Here is a 15,697-nt window from a genome sequence, read left to right on the forward strand (position 1 = left end):
GTCCTCCAAACCCCCTAGCCCTGGCACTGCCCTCTAAACCCCCTAGCCCTGGCACTGCCCTCTAAACCCCCTAGCCCTGGCACTGCCCTCCAAACCCCCTAGCCCTGGCACTGTCCTCTAAACCCCCTAGCCCTGGCACTGCCCTCTATACCCCCTAGCCCTGGCACTGCCCTCTAAACCCCCTAGCCCTGGCACTGCCCTCTAAACCCCCTAGCCCTGGCACTGCCCTCCAAACCCCCTAGCCCTGGCACTGCCCTCCAAATCCCCTAGCCCTGGCACTGTCCTCTAAACCCCCTAGCCCTGGCACTGCCCTCTAAACCCCCTAGCCCTGGCACTGTCCTCCAAACCCCCTAGCCCTGGCACTGCCCACCAAACCCCCTAGCCCTGGCACTGCCCTCCAAATCCCCTAGCCCTGGCACTGCCCTCTAAACCCCCTAGCCCTGGCACTGTCCACCAAACCCCCTAGCCCTGGCACTGCCCTCTAAACCCCCTAGCCCTGGCACTGCCCTCTAAACCCCCTAGCCCTGGCACTGCCCTCTAAACCCCCTAGCCCTGGCACTGCCCTGCAAACCCCCTTGCCCTGGCACTGTCCTCTAAACCCCCTAGCCCTGGCACTGCCCTCCAAACCCCCTAGCCCTGGCACTGCCCTCCAAACCCCCTAGCCCTGGCACTGCCCTCCAAATCCCCTAGCCCTGGCACTGCCCTCTAAACCCCCTAGCCCTGGCACTGTCCACCAAACCCCCTAGCCCTGGCACTGCCCTCTAAACCCCCTAGCCCTGGCACTGCCCTCTAAACCCCCTAGCCCTGGCACTGCCCTCTAAACCCCCTAGCTCTGGCACTGCCCTGCAAACCCCCTAGCCCTGGCACTGTCCTCTAAACCCCCTAGCCCTGGCACTGCCCTCTAAACCCCCTAGCCCTGGCACTGCCCTCCAAACCCCCTAGCCCTGGCACTGTCCTCCAAACCCCCTAGCCCTGGCACTGTCCTCTAAACCCCCTAGCCCTGGCACTGCCCTCCAAACCCCCTAGCCCTGGCACTGCCCTCCAAACCCCCTAGCCCTGGCACTGCCCTCCAAACCCCCTAGCCCTGGCACTGCCCTCCAAACCCCCTAGCCCTTGCACTGCTCTCCAAACCCCCTAGCCCTGGCACTGCCCTCTAAACCCCCTAGCCCTGGCACTGCCCTCTAAACCCCCTAGCCCTGGCACTGCCCTCCAAACCCCCTAGCCCTGGCACTGCCCTCTAAACCCCCTAGCCCTGGCACTGCCCTCCAAACCCCCTAGCCCTGGCACTGCCCTCCAAACCCCCTAGCCCTGGCACTGCCCTCTAAACCCCCTAGCCCTGGCACTGTCCTCTAAACCCCCTAGCCCTGGCACTGCCCTCCAAACCCCCTAGCCCTGGCACTGCCCTCCAAACCCCCTAGCCCTGGCACTGCCCTCTGAAACACACAGGCTAGTAAAATCAGTGATGAAGATTTGTCACTGAAGTAACACATCTAAAAACGTTGGTTGAGCTGTTGACTTGCGGGAAATTAAAACATCCGTATTTGACGCTATTTACAATTGTCATATATATACAATACACAAGAAATCCATTGACACAATTGGATTACCGTCTTTGAATACCGTCTTTGATTGTTTTCTGTCTTTTCATAAATGATTGGTAGTGTAGGCTATACAGGCCCTTGGCCCTCGTTGTGATTTTACACATTAGACCAATATACCAACCTCCTTGCCACGCCCGGTGAAAATCAATCTAGACATTTAATTCCTACGACTTCCTGTCTTTCCAACGGCAAAGCAAGGCAAGCCCTTAACCAAAAAGCTGCGTGACGCCATTGGGTGAGTCATCGCCGGCGGCATTGTGACTGTTGATGTTCTGATTGAAGGAATGCATGTTGTCGTCGGTGTTCAGTGACGATGGGCTTCACAGTAAAACACAGGACCCATTCTGTCTCACCATCACTGGCTCTTTCAACTGAGACAACAACAAAATGGGGGAAACTGAGTGTCTCTGTGCTCCCAGTGCTTACATTCCTGCAGCCTTGTGAAATGTGTGACAGAAAGCCTTAACTTAAAGGCTGTGTGTGTGTGTGTGTGTGTGTGTGTGTGTGTGTGTGTGTGTGTGTGTGTGTGTGTGTGTGTGTGTGTGTGTGTGTGTGTGTGTGTGTGTGTGTGTGTGTGTGTGTGTGTGTTTGAACTAGTAGAGGGGTGTGTGTGTGTGTGTGTGTGTGTGTGTGTGTGTGTGTGTGTGTATATATGCACGCCTGTCCATGCATGCATAGCCTGTGTGTGTATTGTGGGGTGACGATGAGTGAGTGAGTAAAGTAAAGCCCTCCAACCAGGAACAATGTCCTCTATTTAAGTGTAAAGACACTGGTCAGTGTGAAAACAGAGCTGTGCTGTTTAACTGTGAGAAGTAGCATAGCCATGTTCTCTGCTTCCCCCCTCCACTCTGGACCGCTCTATTGACAGAGACAACATACCAAATGGCCCCCATATTCCCTACATAGTACACTACTTCCCTACGGGCCCTGGTCAAAAGTAGTGCACTATATAGGGAATAGGGTGCCATTTAAGACACGTCCAGAAACTCATGGCTTCAATACCAATAGCCAGGTGGAAGATTTCATTGTTTGTCTCCATCAAACAGGTTACCTCTAGTTCAACAACTCCTGTCATATAGGCTAACAGTCGTGTGCTGTAAATACCCAACAGCCCCGCGTGACGCAGCAGTCTAAGGCACTGCATCTCAGTGCTAGAGGCGTCAATACAGACCCTGGCTCAATCCCGGGCTGTATCACAACCGACCGTGATCTGGAGTCCCATAGGGCGGTGCACAATTGGCTCAGTGTCGTCCGGGTTAGGGGAGGGTTTGGCCGGGTATAGGCAGTCATTGTAAAATAAGAATTTGTTCTTAACTGGCTTGCCTAGATAAATAAATAAAAATGTCCTTCATACTTAATTTAACCTTTAGTTATACAGGTTATTCTCATTGAGATCAAATCTATGTTGTGAGAAAGACATATATACAACCTAGTACTCTACCTTAGCACCATGGGTAATAGAACAGAACTTCAAATTTTCATTTGGCATCACTGTGAAAGAATGAAAAAGGATCACAGAAACAAACAAGATGTTAAAATGGATAACCAGTAAGTTACTGATAGTACCCACCCAAAACACAAAGGGTTCCATGATGTTAAAATGGATAACCAGTAAGTTACTGATAGTACCCACCCAAAACACAAAGGGTCCATGATGTTAAAATGGATAACCAGTAAGTTACTGATAGTACCTACCCAAAACACAAAGGGTTCCATGATGTTAAATCGGCTAACCATTGAAACCATTCAGGGTAATAAAGTTGTCCCAGTGGTGTTGTGTTAATGTAGCTGAACTAATGATAGCCTCACCCAGAGTCACCTTGCCTGCATCCCAAATTGCCATTTAGTGCATTTCATTTGACCAGGGTCTAAAGGGGAGTAGTGCACTATATAGGGAATAGGGTGCCATTTGGGATGCACTCCTTACATAGCAGGCACCCTTTCATGTTGAACACAACAGGAAACAATCATCATCACCCTGGAAACAATATCAGACCTGATATAGGTTATTATCAGAACTCTTTCATCTACTATAGGCGACCGGATATAGGGGGTTTTTAGTTCATTATCAATGTGATGCTCTGGTTCATTTACAACTATGTAAACTCCTCAATGTATACTTTATTTATTTAACCTTTATTTAACTAGACAAGTCAGTTAAGAACAAATTCTTATTTACAATGACAGCCTTGGAACAGTGGGTTAACTGCCTTGTTCAGGGACAGAATGACAGATTTTTACTTTGTCAGCTCGGGGATTCGATCTAGCAACCTTTCGGGCTACTGGCTCAACGCTCTAACCACTAGGCTACCTGCCGCATGAGGACAGATAATGATTGGATAACTCAGTGTGTTGTTACTCGATTGATTTAGAACTAAGCCTAGCTTTACAATTGTAAAAACGGGCCATTCACTTGGCTACCTGCCCTAGCAGTAAACATAGACCTAAACAATGTGTTTCTTACAACATCTGGCTCAGAATCACACACAACTACCCTCTTGCTACCCGAACCCAGCTCCTCTCACCTAGATCACAACACACACACACACACACACACACACACACACACACACACACACACACACACACACACACACACACACACACACACACACACACACACACACACTTCTCCCCTTCACCAAAAATGACCATTCACAGACGTCAAAGAGCACCTCCATCCACTGACTGCAGCGCTGGAGAATGAAGCATCTCACTACACTGCTACTGTTGAGGCACTGCTTCTCACTGTGGGCAGAGCAGCTCGGGCTAAAAGCTGCTCTCAGTTAAGAATATTAGTGATGGAGGATTATCTGTAGAGAGAATGATGAGATCAGATAATATAGGATAACATGATTATAATGACTCCTAAAAACACAATCCATTAGGACGTTACACAAAGACACAACAATAACAGAGGAGAATAACACAGCTCTAACAACTAGCCACTTCTGACAGATACTATGTGGAAGTTTAGTTGCTAGACTAGGTCTAATTGTTTCCGTCAAATGTTGGCTTGAGTGCTGACTGTATTCAGAGCTTTGTGCTTCAACAAGCTATAGCATTTGTGAAACTGTAACTTGCACAGGGAAAATGTGACTACATGGTCACAGTCCAGAGCCCTAGTTTCATATTCTATAAAGATGTGGGATGATTCATGAAAACAAGAGAAACCAGAGACTGTGAAAATGCTTCATCCACATTTCTGATCAGTGGGAGAGAGAGAGAGAGAATGTCCTCTGTCAGATTGAAGTGTCAACAGTGGTTCAGTAGCCCTACTTCTACAATGCACACTGTCTGGAAGTCCAGACCAAATGCTAACTAATGCTGTTTTTTCAGCCAATATCCATCCTGCCTTTGTGCCTAGTCTGCCTATACAAGTACACTAACCATGAACATTTTGAAAGGTATTGAATAAGCTAAGGTAAAAAAATAAAAAAATGCCTTCGAAGGAATATCGATTAGAAAAGACAGAAAAAAACATCAACGTTTTAGCCTACAGTAGGAATAAAGTAAACCACACAATGCTTCCATCATGCCTTGTAAAACAAGTCTGTCTGTGCACCATTTGAGACCCAGCTCAGTTTCAACAGAGCGTCTCATCTCAGGAGAGACCTCCAAGGCAGTTGAATCAGAATGTTGTTTTCTTCTAAAGAGACATTCTTAACATTCTATAGAATTCCAGCATAGAACTTTAGATACACCTTTTGGACCCATACAAAAGGTATGCCTACCAAGAACCATAAAGTGTTATTTAGCTTGTCCTTGTAGGTCAGACAACACTTTGTAGTTCCAGGAGGAACAATTTGTTCACCAAACAAAATAACCCCCAAAAGAACCCTTATATTTTGCCTTTATTTAGGGCTAACCAGGAAGCCTAAGTCATCGAGAACATATATTTTACAATACAGACTTCAACCTTATAAAATCGTATTTTTTTTAAGCGTGTAAAGTCTATACCTTTGTTGCTTTCTAGTGCTTCAGTGCAGCACCACCGACTGATAATCCCGACTCCCTCCCAAACCTTGCCCATACCCTATAAAACAACCCCACCGCAGGTTATATACAACCATCAGAGCATATGTAGGTTAGGCTCCAACGCTCCAGCTGAAGTGGGAACAACCACACAGTCCTGTGTGCTGATGCAGACAGAGAGGCCCGCATCCAAATGGCACACTATTCCCTTTATAGTGCACTACTTTAGACCAGGGTCAGTAGGACTCTGGCACCCTATTCCCTTTATAGTGCACTACTTTAGACCAGGGTCAGTAGGACTCTGGCACCCTATTCCCTTTATAGTGCACTACTTTAGACCAGGGTCAGTAGGACTCTGGCACACTATTCCCTTTATAGTGCACTACTTTAGACCAGGGTCAGTAGGACTCTGGCACCCTATTCCCTTTATAGTGTACTACTTTAGACCAGGGTCAGTAGGACTCTGGCACCCTATTCCCTTTATAGTGCACTACTTTAGACCAGGGTCAGTAGGACTCTGGCACCCTATTCTCTTTATAGTGTACTACTTTAGACCAGGGTCAGTAGGACTCTGGCACCCTATTCCCTTTATAGTGCACTACTTTAGACCAGGGTCAGTAGGACTCTGGCACCCTATTCTCTTTATAGTGTACTACTTTAGACCAGGGTCAGTAGGACTCTGGCACCCTATTCCCTTTATAGTGCACTACTTTAGACCAGGGTCAGTAGGACTCTGGCACCCTATTCTCTTTATAGTGCACTACTTTAGACCAGGGTCAGTAGGACTCTGGCACCCTATTCCCTTTATAGTGCACTACTTTAGACCAGGGTCAGTAGGACTCTGGCACCCTATTCTCTTTATAGTGCACTACTTTAGACCAGGGTCCTGAGAGTGTTTGTGCTGTGTGTACACACACACAGATAGTTCAAACCCCTTATCATGTCACAAGGTTCACCTGAGAGCACTACAATTATGAATCAACTCTGAACCGAAGGGTCTATGGAAGAACTCTGTCATGTTCACACCATTATAATGATAAACACCTTCATGATGAATTAGGGTCATGGAGAGATGGTACTACTATATTACTACATGATGTATTAGGGTCATGGAGAGGTGGTACTACTATATTATTACATGATGTATTAGGGTCATGGAGAGGTGGTACTACTATATTATTACATGATGTATTAGGGTCATAGAGAGGTGGTACTACTATATTATTACATGATGTATTAGGGTCATAGAGAGGTGGTACTACTATATTATTACATGATGTATTAGGGTCATAGAGAGGTGGTACTACTATATTACTACATGATGTATTAGGGTCACGGAGAGGTGGTACTACTATATTACTACATGATGTATTAGGGTCATGGAGAGGTGGTACTACTATATTACTACATGATGTATTAGGGTCATGGAGAGGTGGTACTACTATATTACTACATGATGTATTAGGGTCATAGAGAGGTGGTACTACTATATTATTACATGATGTATTAAGGTCATAGAGAGGTGGTACTACATGATGTATTAGGGTCATAGAGAGGTGGTACTACTATATTACTACATGATGTATTAGGGTCATAGAGAGGTGGTACTACTATATTACTACATTATGTATTAGGGTCATAGAGAGGTGGTACTACTATATTACTACATGATGTATTAGGGTCATAGAGAGGTGGTACTACTATATTACTACATTATGTATTAGGGTCATGGAGAGGTGGTACTACTATACATGATGTATTAGGGTCATAGAGAGGTGGTACTACTATATTACTACATGATGTATTAGGGTCATAGAGAGGTGGTACTACTATATTACTACATGATGTATTAGGGTCATGGAGAGGTGGTACTACTATACATGATGTATTAGGGTCATAGAGAGATGGTACTACTATATTACTACATGATGTATTAGGGTCATAGAGAGGTGGTACTACTATATTACTACATGATGTATTAGGGTCATGGAGAGATGGTACTACTATATTACTACATTATGTATTAGGGTCATAGAGAGGTGGTACTACTAAATTACTACATGATGTATTAGAGTCATAGAGAGGAGGTACTACTATATTACTACATGATGAATTAGGGTCATGGAGAGGTGGTACTACATGATGTATTAGGGTAATAGAGAGCTGGTACTACTATATTACTACATGATGTATTAGAGTCATGGAGAGGTGGTACTACTATATTACTACATGATGAATTAGGGTAATGGAGAGGTGGTACTACTATACATGATGTATTAGGGTCATAGAGAGATGGTACTACTATATTACTACATTATGTATTAGTGTCATAGAGAGGTGGTACTACTATACATGTTGTATTAGGGTAATGGAGAGGTGGTACTACTATATTACTACATGATGTATTAGGGTCATAGAGAGGTGGTACTACTATATTACTACATGATGTATTAGGGTCATGGAGAGGTGGTACTACTATACATGATGTATTAGGGTCATAGAGAGATGGTACTACTGTATTACTACATGATGTATTAGGGTCATAGAGAGGTGGTACTACTATATTACTACATGATGTATTAGGGTCATGGAGAGGTGGTACTACTATGCATGATGTATTAGGGTCATAGAGAGATGGTACTACTATATTACTACATGATGTATTAGGGTCATAGAGAGGTGGTACTACTATACATGATGTATTAGAGTCATAGAGAGGTGGTACTACTATATTACTACATGATGTATTAGGGTCATGGAGAGGTGGTACTAAATGATGTATTAGGGCCATGGAGAGGTGGTACTACTATATTACTACATGATGTATTAGGGTAATGGAGAGGGGGTACTACTATATTACTACATGATGTATTAGGGTCATAGAGAGGTGGTACTACTATATTATTACATGATGTATTAGGGCCATGGAGAGGTGGTACTACTATATTACTACATGATGTATTAAGGTCATGGAGAGGTGGTACTACTATATTACTACATCATGTATTAGGGTCATGGAGAGGTGGTACTACTATATTATTACATGATGTATTAGGGTCATAGAGAGGTGGTACCCCTATATTACTACATGATGTATTAGGGTCATGGAGAGGTGGTACTACTATACATGATGTATTAGGGTCATAGAGAGGTGGTACTACTATATTACTACATCATGTATTAGGGTCATGGAGAGGTGGTACTACTATATTACTACATTATGTATTAGGGTCATAGAGAGGTGGTACTACTATACATGTTGTATTAGGGTAATAGAGAGGTGGTACTACTATATTACTACATGATGTATTAGGGTCATAGAGAGGTGGTACTACTATATTACTACATGATGTATTAGGGTCATAGAGAGGTGGTACTACTATATTACTACATGATGTATTAGGGTCATAGAGAGGTGGTACTACTATATTACTACATCATGTATTAGGGTCATGGAGAGGTGGTACTACTATACATGATGTATTAGGGTCATAGAGAGGTGGTACTACTATACATGTTGTATTAGGGTAATAGAGAGGTGGTACTACTATATTACTACATGATGTATTAGGGTCATAGAGAGGTGGTACTACTATATTACTACATGATGTATTAGGGTCATAGAGAGGTGGTACTACTATATTACTACATGATGTATTAGGGTCATAGAGAGGTGGTACTACTATATTACTACATGATGTTTTAGGGTCACGGAGAGGTGGTACTACTATATTACTACATGATGTATTAGGGCCATGGAGAGGTGGTACTACTATATTACTACATGATGTATTAGGGTCATAGAGAGATGGTACTACTATATTACTACATGATGTATTAGGGTCATAGAGAGGTGGTACTACTATATTACTACATGATGTATTAGGGCCATGGAGAGGTGGTACTACTATATTACTACATGATGTATTAGGGTCATAGAGAGATGGTACTACTATATTACTACATGATGTATTAGGGTCATAGAGAGGTGGTACTACTATATTACTACATGATGTATTAGGGTCATGAAGAGGTGGTACTACTATATTACTAGTCTATGCTGTGAGCAAGCGCCCTATGGGCTCTGGTCAAAAGTACACTCCTAGAAAAAAAAACATTTTCAAAAGGGGTTCTTCGACTATCCTCATAGAATAACCCTTTTTGGTTCCTATGTACAATCCCTTTGGGTCCCATGTAGAACCCTCTGTGAAAAGGGTTTTACATGGAACCCAAAAGAGTTCTCCTTGGAACCAAAAAAGGGATCTTCAAAGGGTTCTCCTGTGGGGACAGCCGAAAGAACGCTTTTAGGTTCTAGATAGCACCTTTATTTTTCTATGGGTGTAGTGCACTACATAGGTAATAGGGTTTCATTAGGGACGCACATATTGTTTTCAGTTTCCAGAAGGCATTCCATGTTTATAGTATAAGCACTTAAGGATTGTTTAATTACAGAGCAGCAGCTTTGAGGTTAAAACGACCGCACTGTTGCTTCATGAAATAGTGAAGGCATAGAAATGATTGGCCAAGTCAAATCATTAAAAAAATATATTTTCCACTAGTGAAACCACCGAAAGTAGAGAGCCACAAACCAATTTTAAAAAAAAACAACACTTTTGAAAATAGGACACACGGAGACATAATTGTATAAACCTCTTGTCTCTCGATATGGGTCACTGTTGTTCATTATTAGAAACAGTTTTTATGCTTCAGAATGCAATGCCACTCCTAGCAGGCAAGCAGCCAAGGTTGATGGACTTAAACTGTATCTAAATAGCTATGATAAAATGTGAATGATTCCCCAATGAATCAGAACGCTAAACAAACACACACACACTGATCTACTGGGTGTCTATTGGGTTCAGTGAAAACACAAATCAATCGCTCTTCCTAAGTGTTTAAGTGCACCTTGGGGGGGAAAACACTTCTGAGAAGGAACCTAAAAATAGCAGCCTAGGATCCCACACCAATGCCTCGAAAAACAAAAAAATAAATGATAGGTTATCCACTTACAACAGGGTGACGTCATCAAGACACTGTTTTTTTGTTGTTGTTAAGAATGAAAGTGTAGTGATAGCCTCCATAAATGTTTCTCTGCTGTACATTCAGCCTCAGACTGAGAGAAAGCATTTGGCCATTCGGTCAATAGACAGAATATAGATATCCCCCCAACTGGAAGGTTTCAAACAGTCTCCATGGAGAACTGGTACGTGAGTAAAATATTAAAACATATCCCTGGTAACATTACAACACACTTTTACCATTGAATCAATTATCCCCCAGAGTTATTTTCATGTAAATCAAACAGTATAGATAGCCAAGCTGTAGCAGGATAATTACGCGACATTGTAACATTGCGGTATGAATGTTACAGAGCGGTGATGAACGTAATACGGTGTATTCTCATTTTGTGATCCAATGTTAGTAAATTGGGTGGTTTGAAAAGGGTCTCGCTCTTACGCAAGGCAATGTAGCAGCTGTAAACCTACATGAAATAAATACCGTCCTGGCTCCCACCAGCCTGTCATAATGTGGAATCGGATCTAGCTGGATAAATCACGTTTTCAGCGAGTCAGAGGCAACCGTGTAACAACACTGGGTAACATCAACCAGTAGACTTTATTCAATAAAACCCATCTATATGTTCTACGTAGAAGAGAAAATATGCAATAAGTCTACAGACCCAGCCAATCCAACATTATATAACTTATGGTTACTGTAATGTGATCTAATAAACTATCAAACAACAACAAAACCTCCGATCATTTGCAAGGCAGGCCCTGAAAAGTAGCATACCAATGTAATAATGTTGACATAACACAGTTATCGCTATAGCCAGCCCTTCAGTAACTTCACCTTGCTGATCTCTCTGTACATTCCTTGCAAGTGATGTCAATAGCTATAACACATTAACTAGCCAATTCACCCACGAAACCAGTGCTTGACTTGGACTAAAATAGATTCCGGTACTCAGTTTGGGTGCCGGTACTGTTTATATTTAGGTGCAGGAGATCCACAATACTTTTTGAGATGATATTCTATAAGAGGAACAGGAACACAAGCAGTAAAACATTTGAGGTGCCAGTACTCAAGCTCCGGTAAGCTCCTGCCCAAGTCAAGCACTGCACGAAACCCATTACATTGGGTCAAATAAAGAAAGTCAATGAATGTTATTAGCTAGTGAATACCATATCAAACAGTCATCACATATCTACTTGCAATGCACCTGTTTTTAGTCCCGTTTGAAAGCCAGGAAACGACCAGCAGTGACTTGACTAACACCAGCAGCTGCAAGGGGGCAAAACAAGTCTGAAATAGAAGCTAGCTAAGTAGCAGGCAGAAGGCTCGCTACCGCGGAGGACCCACCTCAGACAACGCTGGACAGCTAGCCAGATCTCTGGGCATGACTTTGGGAACTTTACCATTCTCTAGCTAATGGCACGAAGTAGCTCGCTACACTGATACACTTACCCGATCCATGCACCGAATTCACATAGCTAATTTAGCTAGTTTGGCGAGCTAAATGGTGTGTGTGTGTGTGTGTGTGTGTGTGTGTGTGTGTATGTATATATATATATATATATAGCAAACGCAATCGTGTGTTGCCCGTACCCTCATATTTGTATCCACAGAGGGAAGGCAAATAATGTTCACTCTCTCCATCTCCTTGAATATTATTCTTATGCTGAAATTGAACACTTTCACTGACAGAGCCGGCAGACTCGATCAGTAGATCCAAGAATCGAATGTCACATAGAAGACAAGAGATTTAAAAAATATAAAAACCCTTATATCGGGAACTGACCTTTTAATCTGCGCATATATTATATTCCTTGAAATCCTCTTGTTTGTAGCGGGATTGAAAAGATCACTACGGGAACAGACCGGTTCGGGAGTGAGACACTCCTTCTCGGGACGTCTCCGACAAAAAAAACAAAGGTGTCAGGTCTACTTGCGTTCGGCTGTTGCCTTTTTCCTTCGACCTCGAGTTGAAGTGACAGTCTCCACACGAAGCTTGTGTCGGGTCCGCCACCTTTTTGGAAAGCAACAGCCCCAACCTACTAAAAAACGCGCCACTGGTATTTGATTACAAGTCCTACTTGGCTTCTCTGCGATGGTATGTGGGCTACTGCTGGGCTGGAAATCAAGTTAACAAAAAAAAACCTAAGCATATGAAGCCAGGGGCAATCACATGACGAGCTAGGTGGCAAAAACAACCTTCCGGATCAACTAGAGAGGTATAATTACACCCATTTAGCCTGCTCTCTCCCCCCTCTCTCTCTCTCTCCCCGATGTGCACACAAAGTGTCTGCTAGCTAGGTGTTTGAGCTGTGTCTGAGAAGAGAGCCCTGTAGGAATGAATCCTCTTCCCCGGTCTGAAGAGGGAGAGAGGGAGGGAGGGAGGGAGAGAGAGAGGGAGGGAGAGAGGGAGGGAGGGAGGGAGAGAGAGAGAGAGAGAGAGAGAGAGAGGGGAGGGAGGGAGGGAGGGAGGGAGGGAGGGAGAGAGAGAGAGAGAGGAGGGAGGGAGGGAGGGAGGGAGGGAGGGAGGGAGGGAGAGAGAGAGAGGGGGAGGGAGGGAGGGAGGGAGAGAGAGAGAGAGAGAGGGAGGGAGGGAGGGAGGGAGAGGGAGGGAGGGAGGGAGGGAGGGAGGGAGGGAGGGAGAGAGGGAGGGAGAGAGAGAGAGATAGGGAGAGAGGGAGGGAGGGAGGGAGGGAGGGAGAGGGAGGGAGAGAGAGAGAGAGAGAGAGAGGGAGGGAGAGAGAGAGAGAGAGAGAGGGAGGGAGAGAGAGAGAGGCAGCGCCTCGAATTACTCCGCCCCCACATTCTCTCTTCATTTATTTCCAACGTTCTCTAATTCAGTGTATATGGTGTCAATTTCACGCCATATGTATTGAATTCAAAATAAAATAAATCGTGAACATGAAAAATAAAGTTGAGAATGTAAACATTATATTTTAGAGGACGGGTGGAGTAATGGATGTTGAAATCAAAAACCAAACAATTGAAAGCAAAATGTATAGAATTGTAAACAAAAAATAAGACATCAAAAGAAAAACCCAAATAATTGTAAGGAAATCATTTTAAAACGAGAGCAAAACTCTATGACAAATGATACAAAAAAAATATTTTAAAACGAATGCAAAAATCGTTTTTGGTTAAACTGTCCCAGCAGAGTCCCATAGAAACTGTCCCAACTGTCCCATAGAGTTTTGCTCTCGCTTTAAAATGATTTGCTTACAATTATTTGGGTTTTTCTTTTGATGTCTTATTTTTTGTTTACAATTCTATACATTTTGCTTTCAATTGTTTGGTTTTTGATTTCAACATCCATTGAAAATATAATGTTTACATTCTCAACTAAATTTATTTTGTTTTGAATTCAATACATATTGCGTGAAATTGTCCACATACAGGTAGCCTATTGGAAAATAATTATTGAGAAATATGCATATAATTCCAGAAAGCTACCACAGTGACACACACACACACACATGAACATGATTAGCCTAGAATAGCCTAAAACAAAATAGAATAGAGTAAAGTAGAATAGAATTGAATAGACCAGGCATAGCATCTGCAAATCTGTGTACACGACCAAATAAACTTAGATTTGATCTGCTGTCTATTTGTTTTTGTGCTGTGATTTGTTTCTTGCTAGCTAGGCTGTGTTATTAATGTGTAGTCAGTGGACATTGATTAGCACATGTGAGGACTATACAATACAAATTCAGATTTTCTGGTGTCTGATGGGAATTCTTTGAGAGTGTCAAGAACTCCATATGTGGTTCAAAGTTATACAATGTAATCTGTAATAATTCGGCATGTTCTCTGAACTAGATTTTCATAGTGTGACGCCATACCATACAGCTGGGTGCTGCCTGTAGTTTGACATAGGCTACTGGGTCTGCTATACCATAGCGATACACTGTGGTAATTAATTTTCTTATCTAGATTACATTATAATGTAATGTAATTGAAGATAGAGCCTGCATATTTTTTTTCATTCTGGTTACAGTATCGGTCATATACAATCAGGGTCCGTTCTGTTCATATCATCTAGGTCAGGGATGGGTAACTGACGGGCTGCATGCCCGCTTTTGTAGGCCGGTAGACCAACACATAATAAAAAATAAAAAATAAAAAAACATTTTAAATGCCCACGAGCCACTGTGGTTGTGCATGATGAGTTTAATTTTTTTTGCGGCCCCCATCGAAGTTACCCATCCGTGATCTAGGTATAGGGATATTTTCTGAGGTTATTCTAAATGTTAATTTACATGAAAGCCACTGTCTGGGACTAGGAAAGAGATATGTAGAGAAGATAGTATAATAACTAGAGCAAGAGAATAATAAGAATGGCAGGTCTTTCAGTATGACACTGTGAATGTTGGGGGCAATCCATCTGAGTGTGTCTAATGACAAGTGACCAGGGAGACTCCCAGAGAGTATTTCAGTTTGCCAGGCTTCAAATCCTATTTGCTTATTTTGGTATTTTTAAGTTGCAGGTATTAAGGAAAAAACAATATTTGTGTCCCAAATAGCACCATATTCCCTATGTAGTGCACTACTTTTGACCAGGGCCCATATGGCTCTCGTCAAAAGTAGTGCCCTATTTGGAAAATTACTTCTATTCTGTTATTCCCAATAGGGAAAATTACTTCTATTCTATTATTCCCAATAGGGAAATTGACTTATACTCTGTCATTCCCTATAGGGAGAAGCACTTCTATTCTGTTATTCCCAATTGGGAAAATGACTTCTATTCTGTTATTCCCAATAGGGAGAAGGACTTCTAGTCTGTCATTCCCAATAGGGAAAAGGACTTATATTCTGTTTTACCCAATAGGGAGAAGGACTTCTATTCTGTTTTACCCAATAGGGAAAAGGACTTCCATTCTGTCATTCCCAATAGGGAAAAGGGGGCTTATAACACTGTATTGGAAGAAATGTTACAAACATGATGACTTCTTGGATGGAAGCTATTCTAAGCATGTAGTGAAGTTATCAATTCTAACTATATGACTATATAACATGTACATAATCAGACAGAGCAATAGGTTCAGTTTATTAGGACACAAATAGGCCATTGACATCTGATCATTTGTCTTAATTGTCCCAAATCT

The 15,697-nt window shown here is 42.9% G+C and overlaps 1 protein-coding gene and 1 long non-coding RNA gene across 3 annotated transcripts in view; one reads left to right on the top strand and one right to left on the bottom strand.

Annotated features, from left to right (window-relative positions):
* Positions 1-12,943, bottom strand: part of dag1 (dystroglycan 1) — a 60,432-nt gene extending 47,489 nt beyond the window's left edge. Inside the window, exon 1 of one of the 2 annotated variants that reach the window (XM_029692879.1) lies at positions 12,379-12,943. The gene's annotated coding sequence lies outside the window, so the exon portion shown is untranslated. Of the gene's footprint in view, positions 1-12,044; positions 12,096-12,378 lie in introns of those variants that run through there. The other variant, XM_029692880.1, reaches the window with a different exon arrangement.
* LOC115150021 (uncharacterized) lies at positions 7,839-9,797 on the top strand. The gene is made up of 3 exons (XR_003867034.1): positions 7,839-8,255; positions 8,295-9,075; positions 9,385-9,797. It is a non-coding gene; the product is annotated as an uncharacterized LOC115150021 (long non-coding RNA).
* Positions 12,944-15,697: the final 2,754 nt, after the last annotated feature.

This window comes from Salmo trutta, chromosome 16, assembly GCF_901001165.1.
Source record: "Salmo trutta chromosome 16, fSalTru1.1, whole genome shotgun sequence".
NCBI classification, from domain to species: Eukaryota; Metazoa; Chordata; class Actinopteri; order Salmoniformes; family Salmonidae; genus Salmo; species Salmo trutta.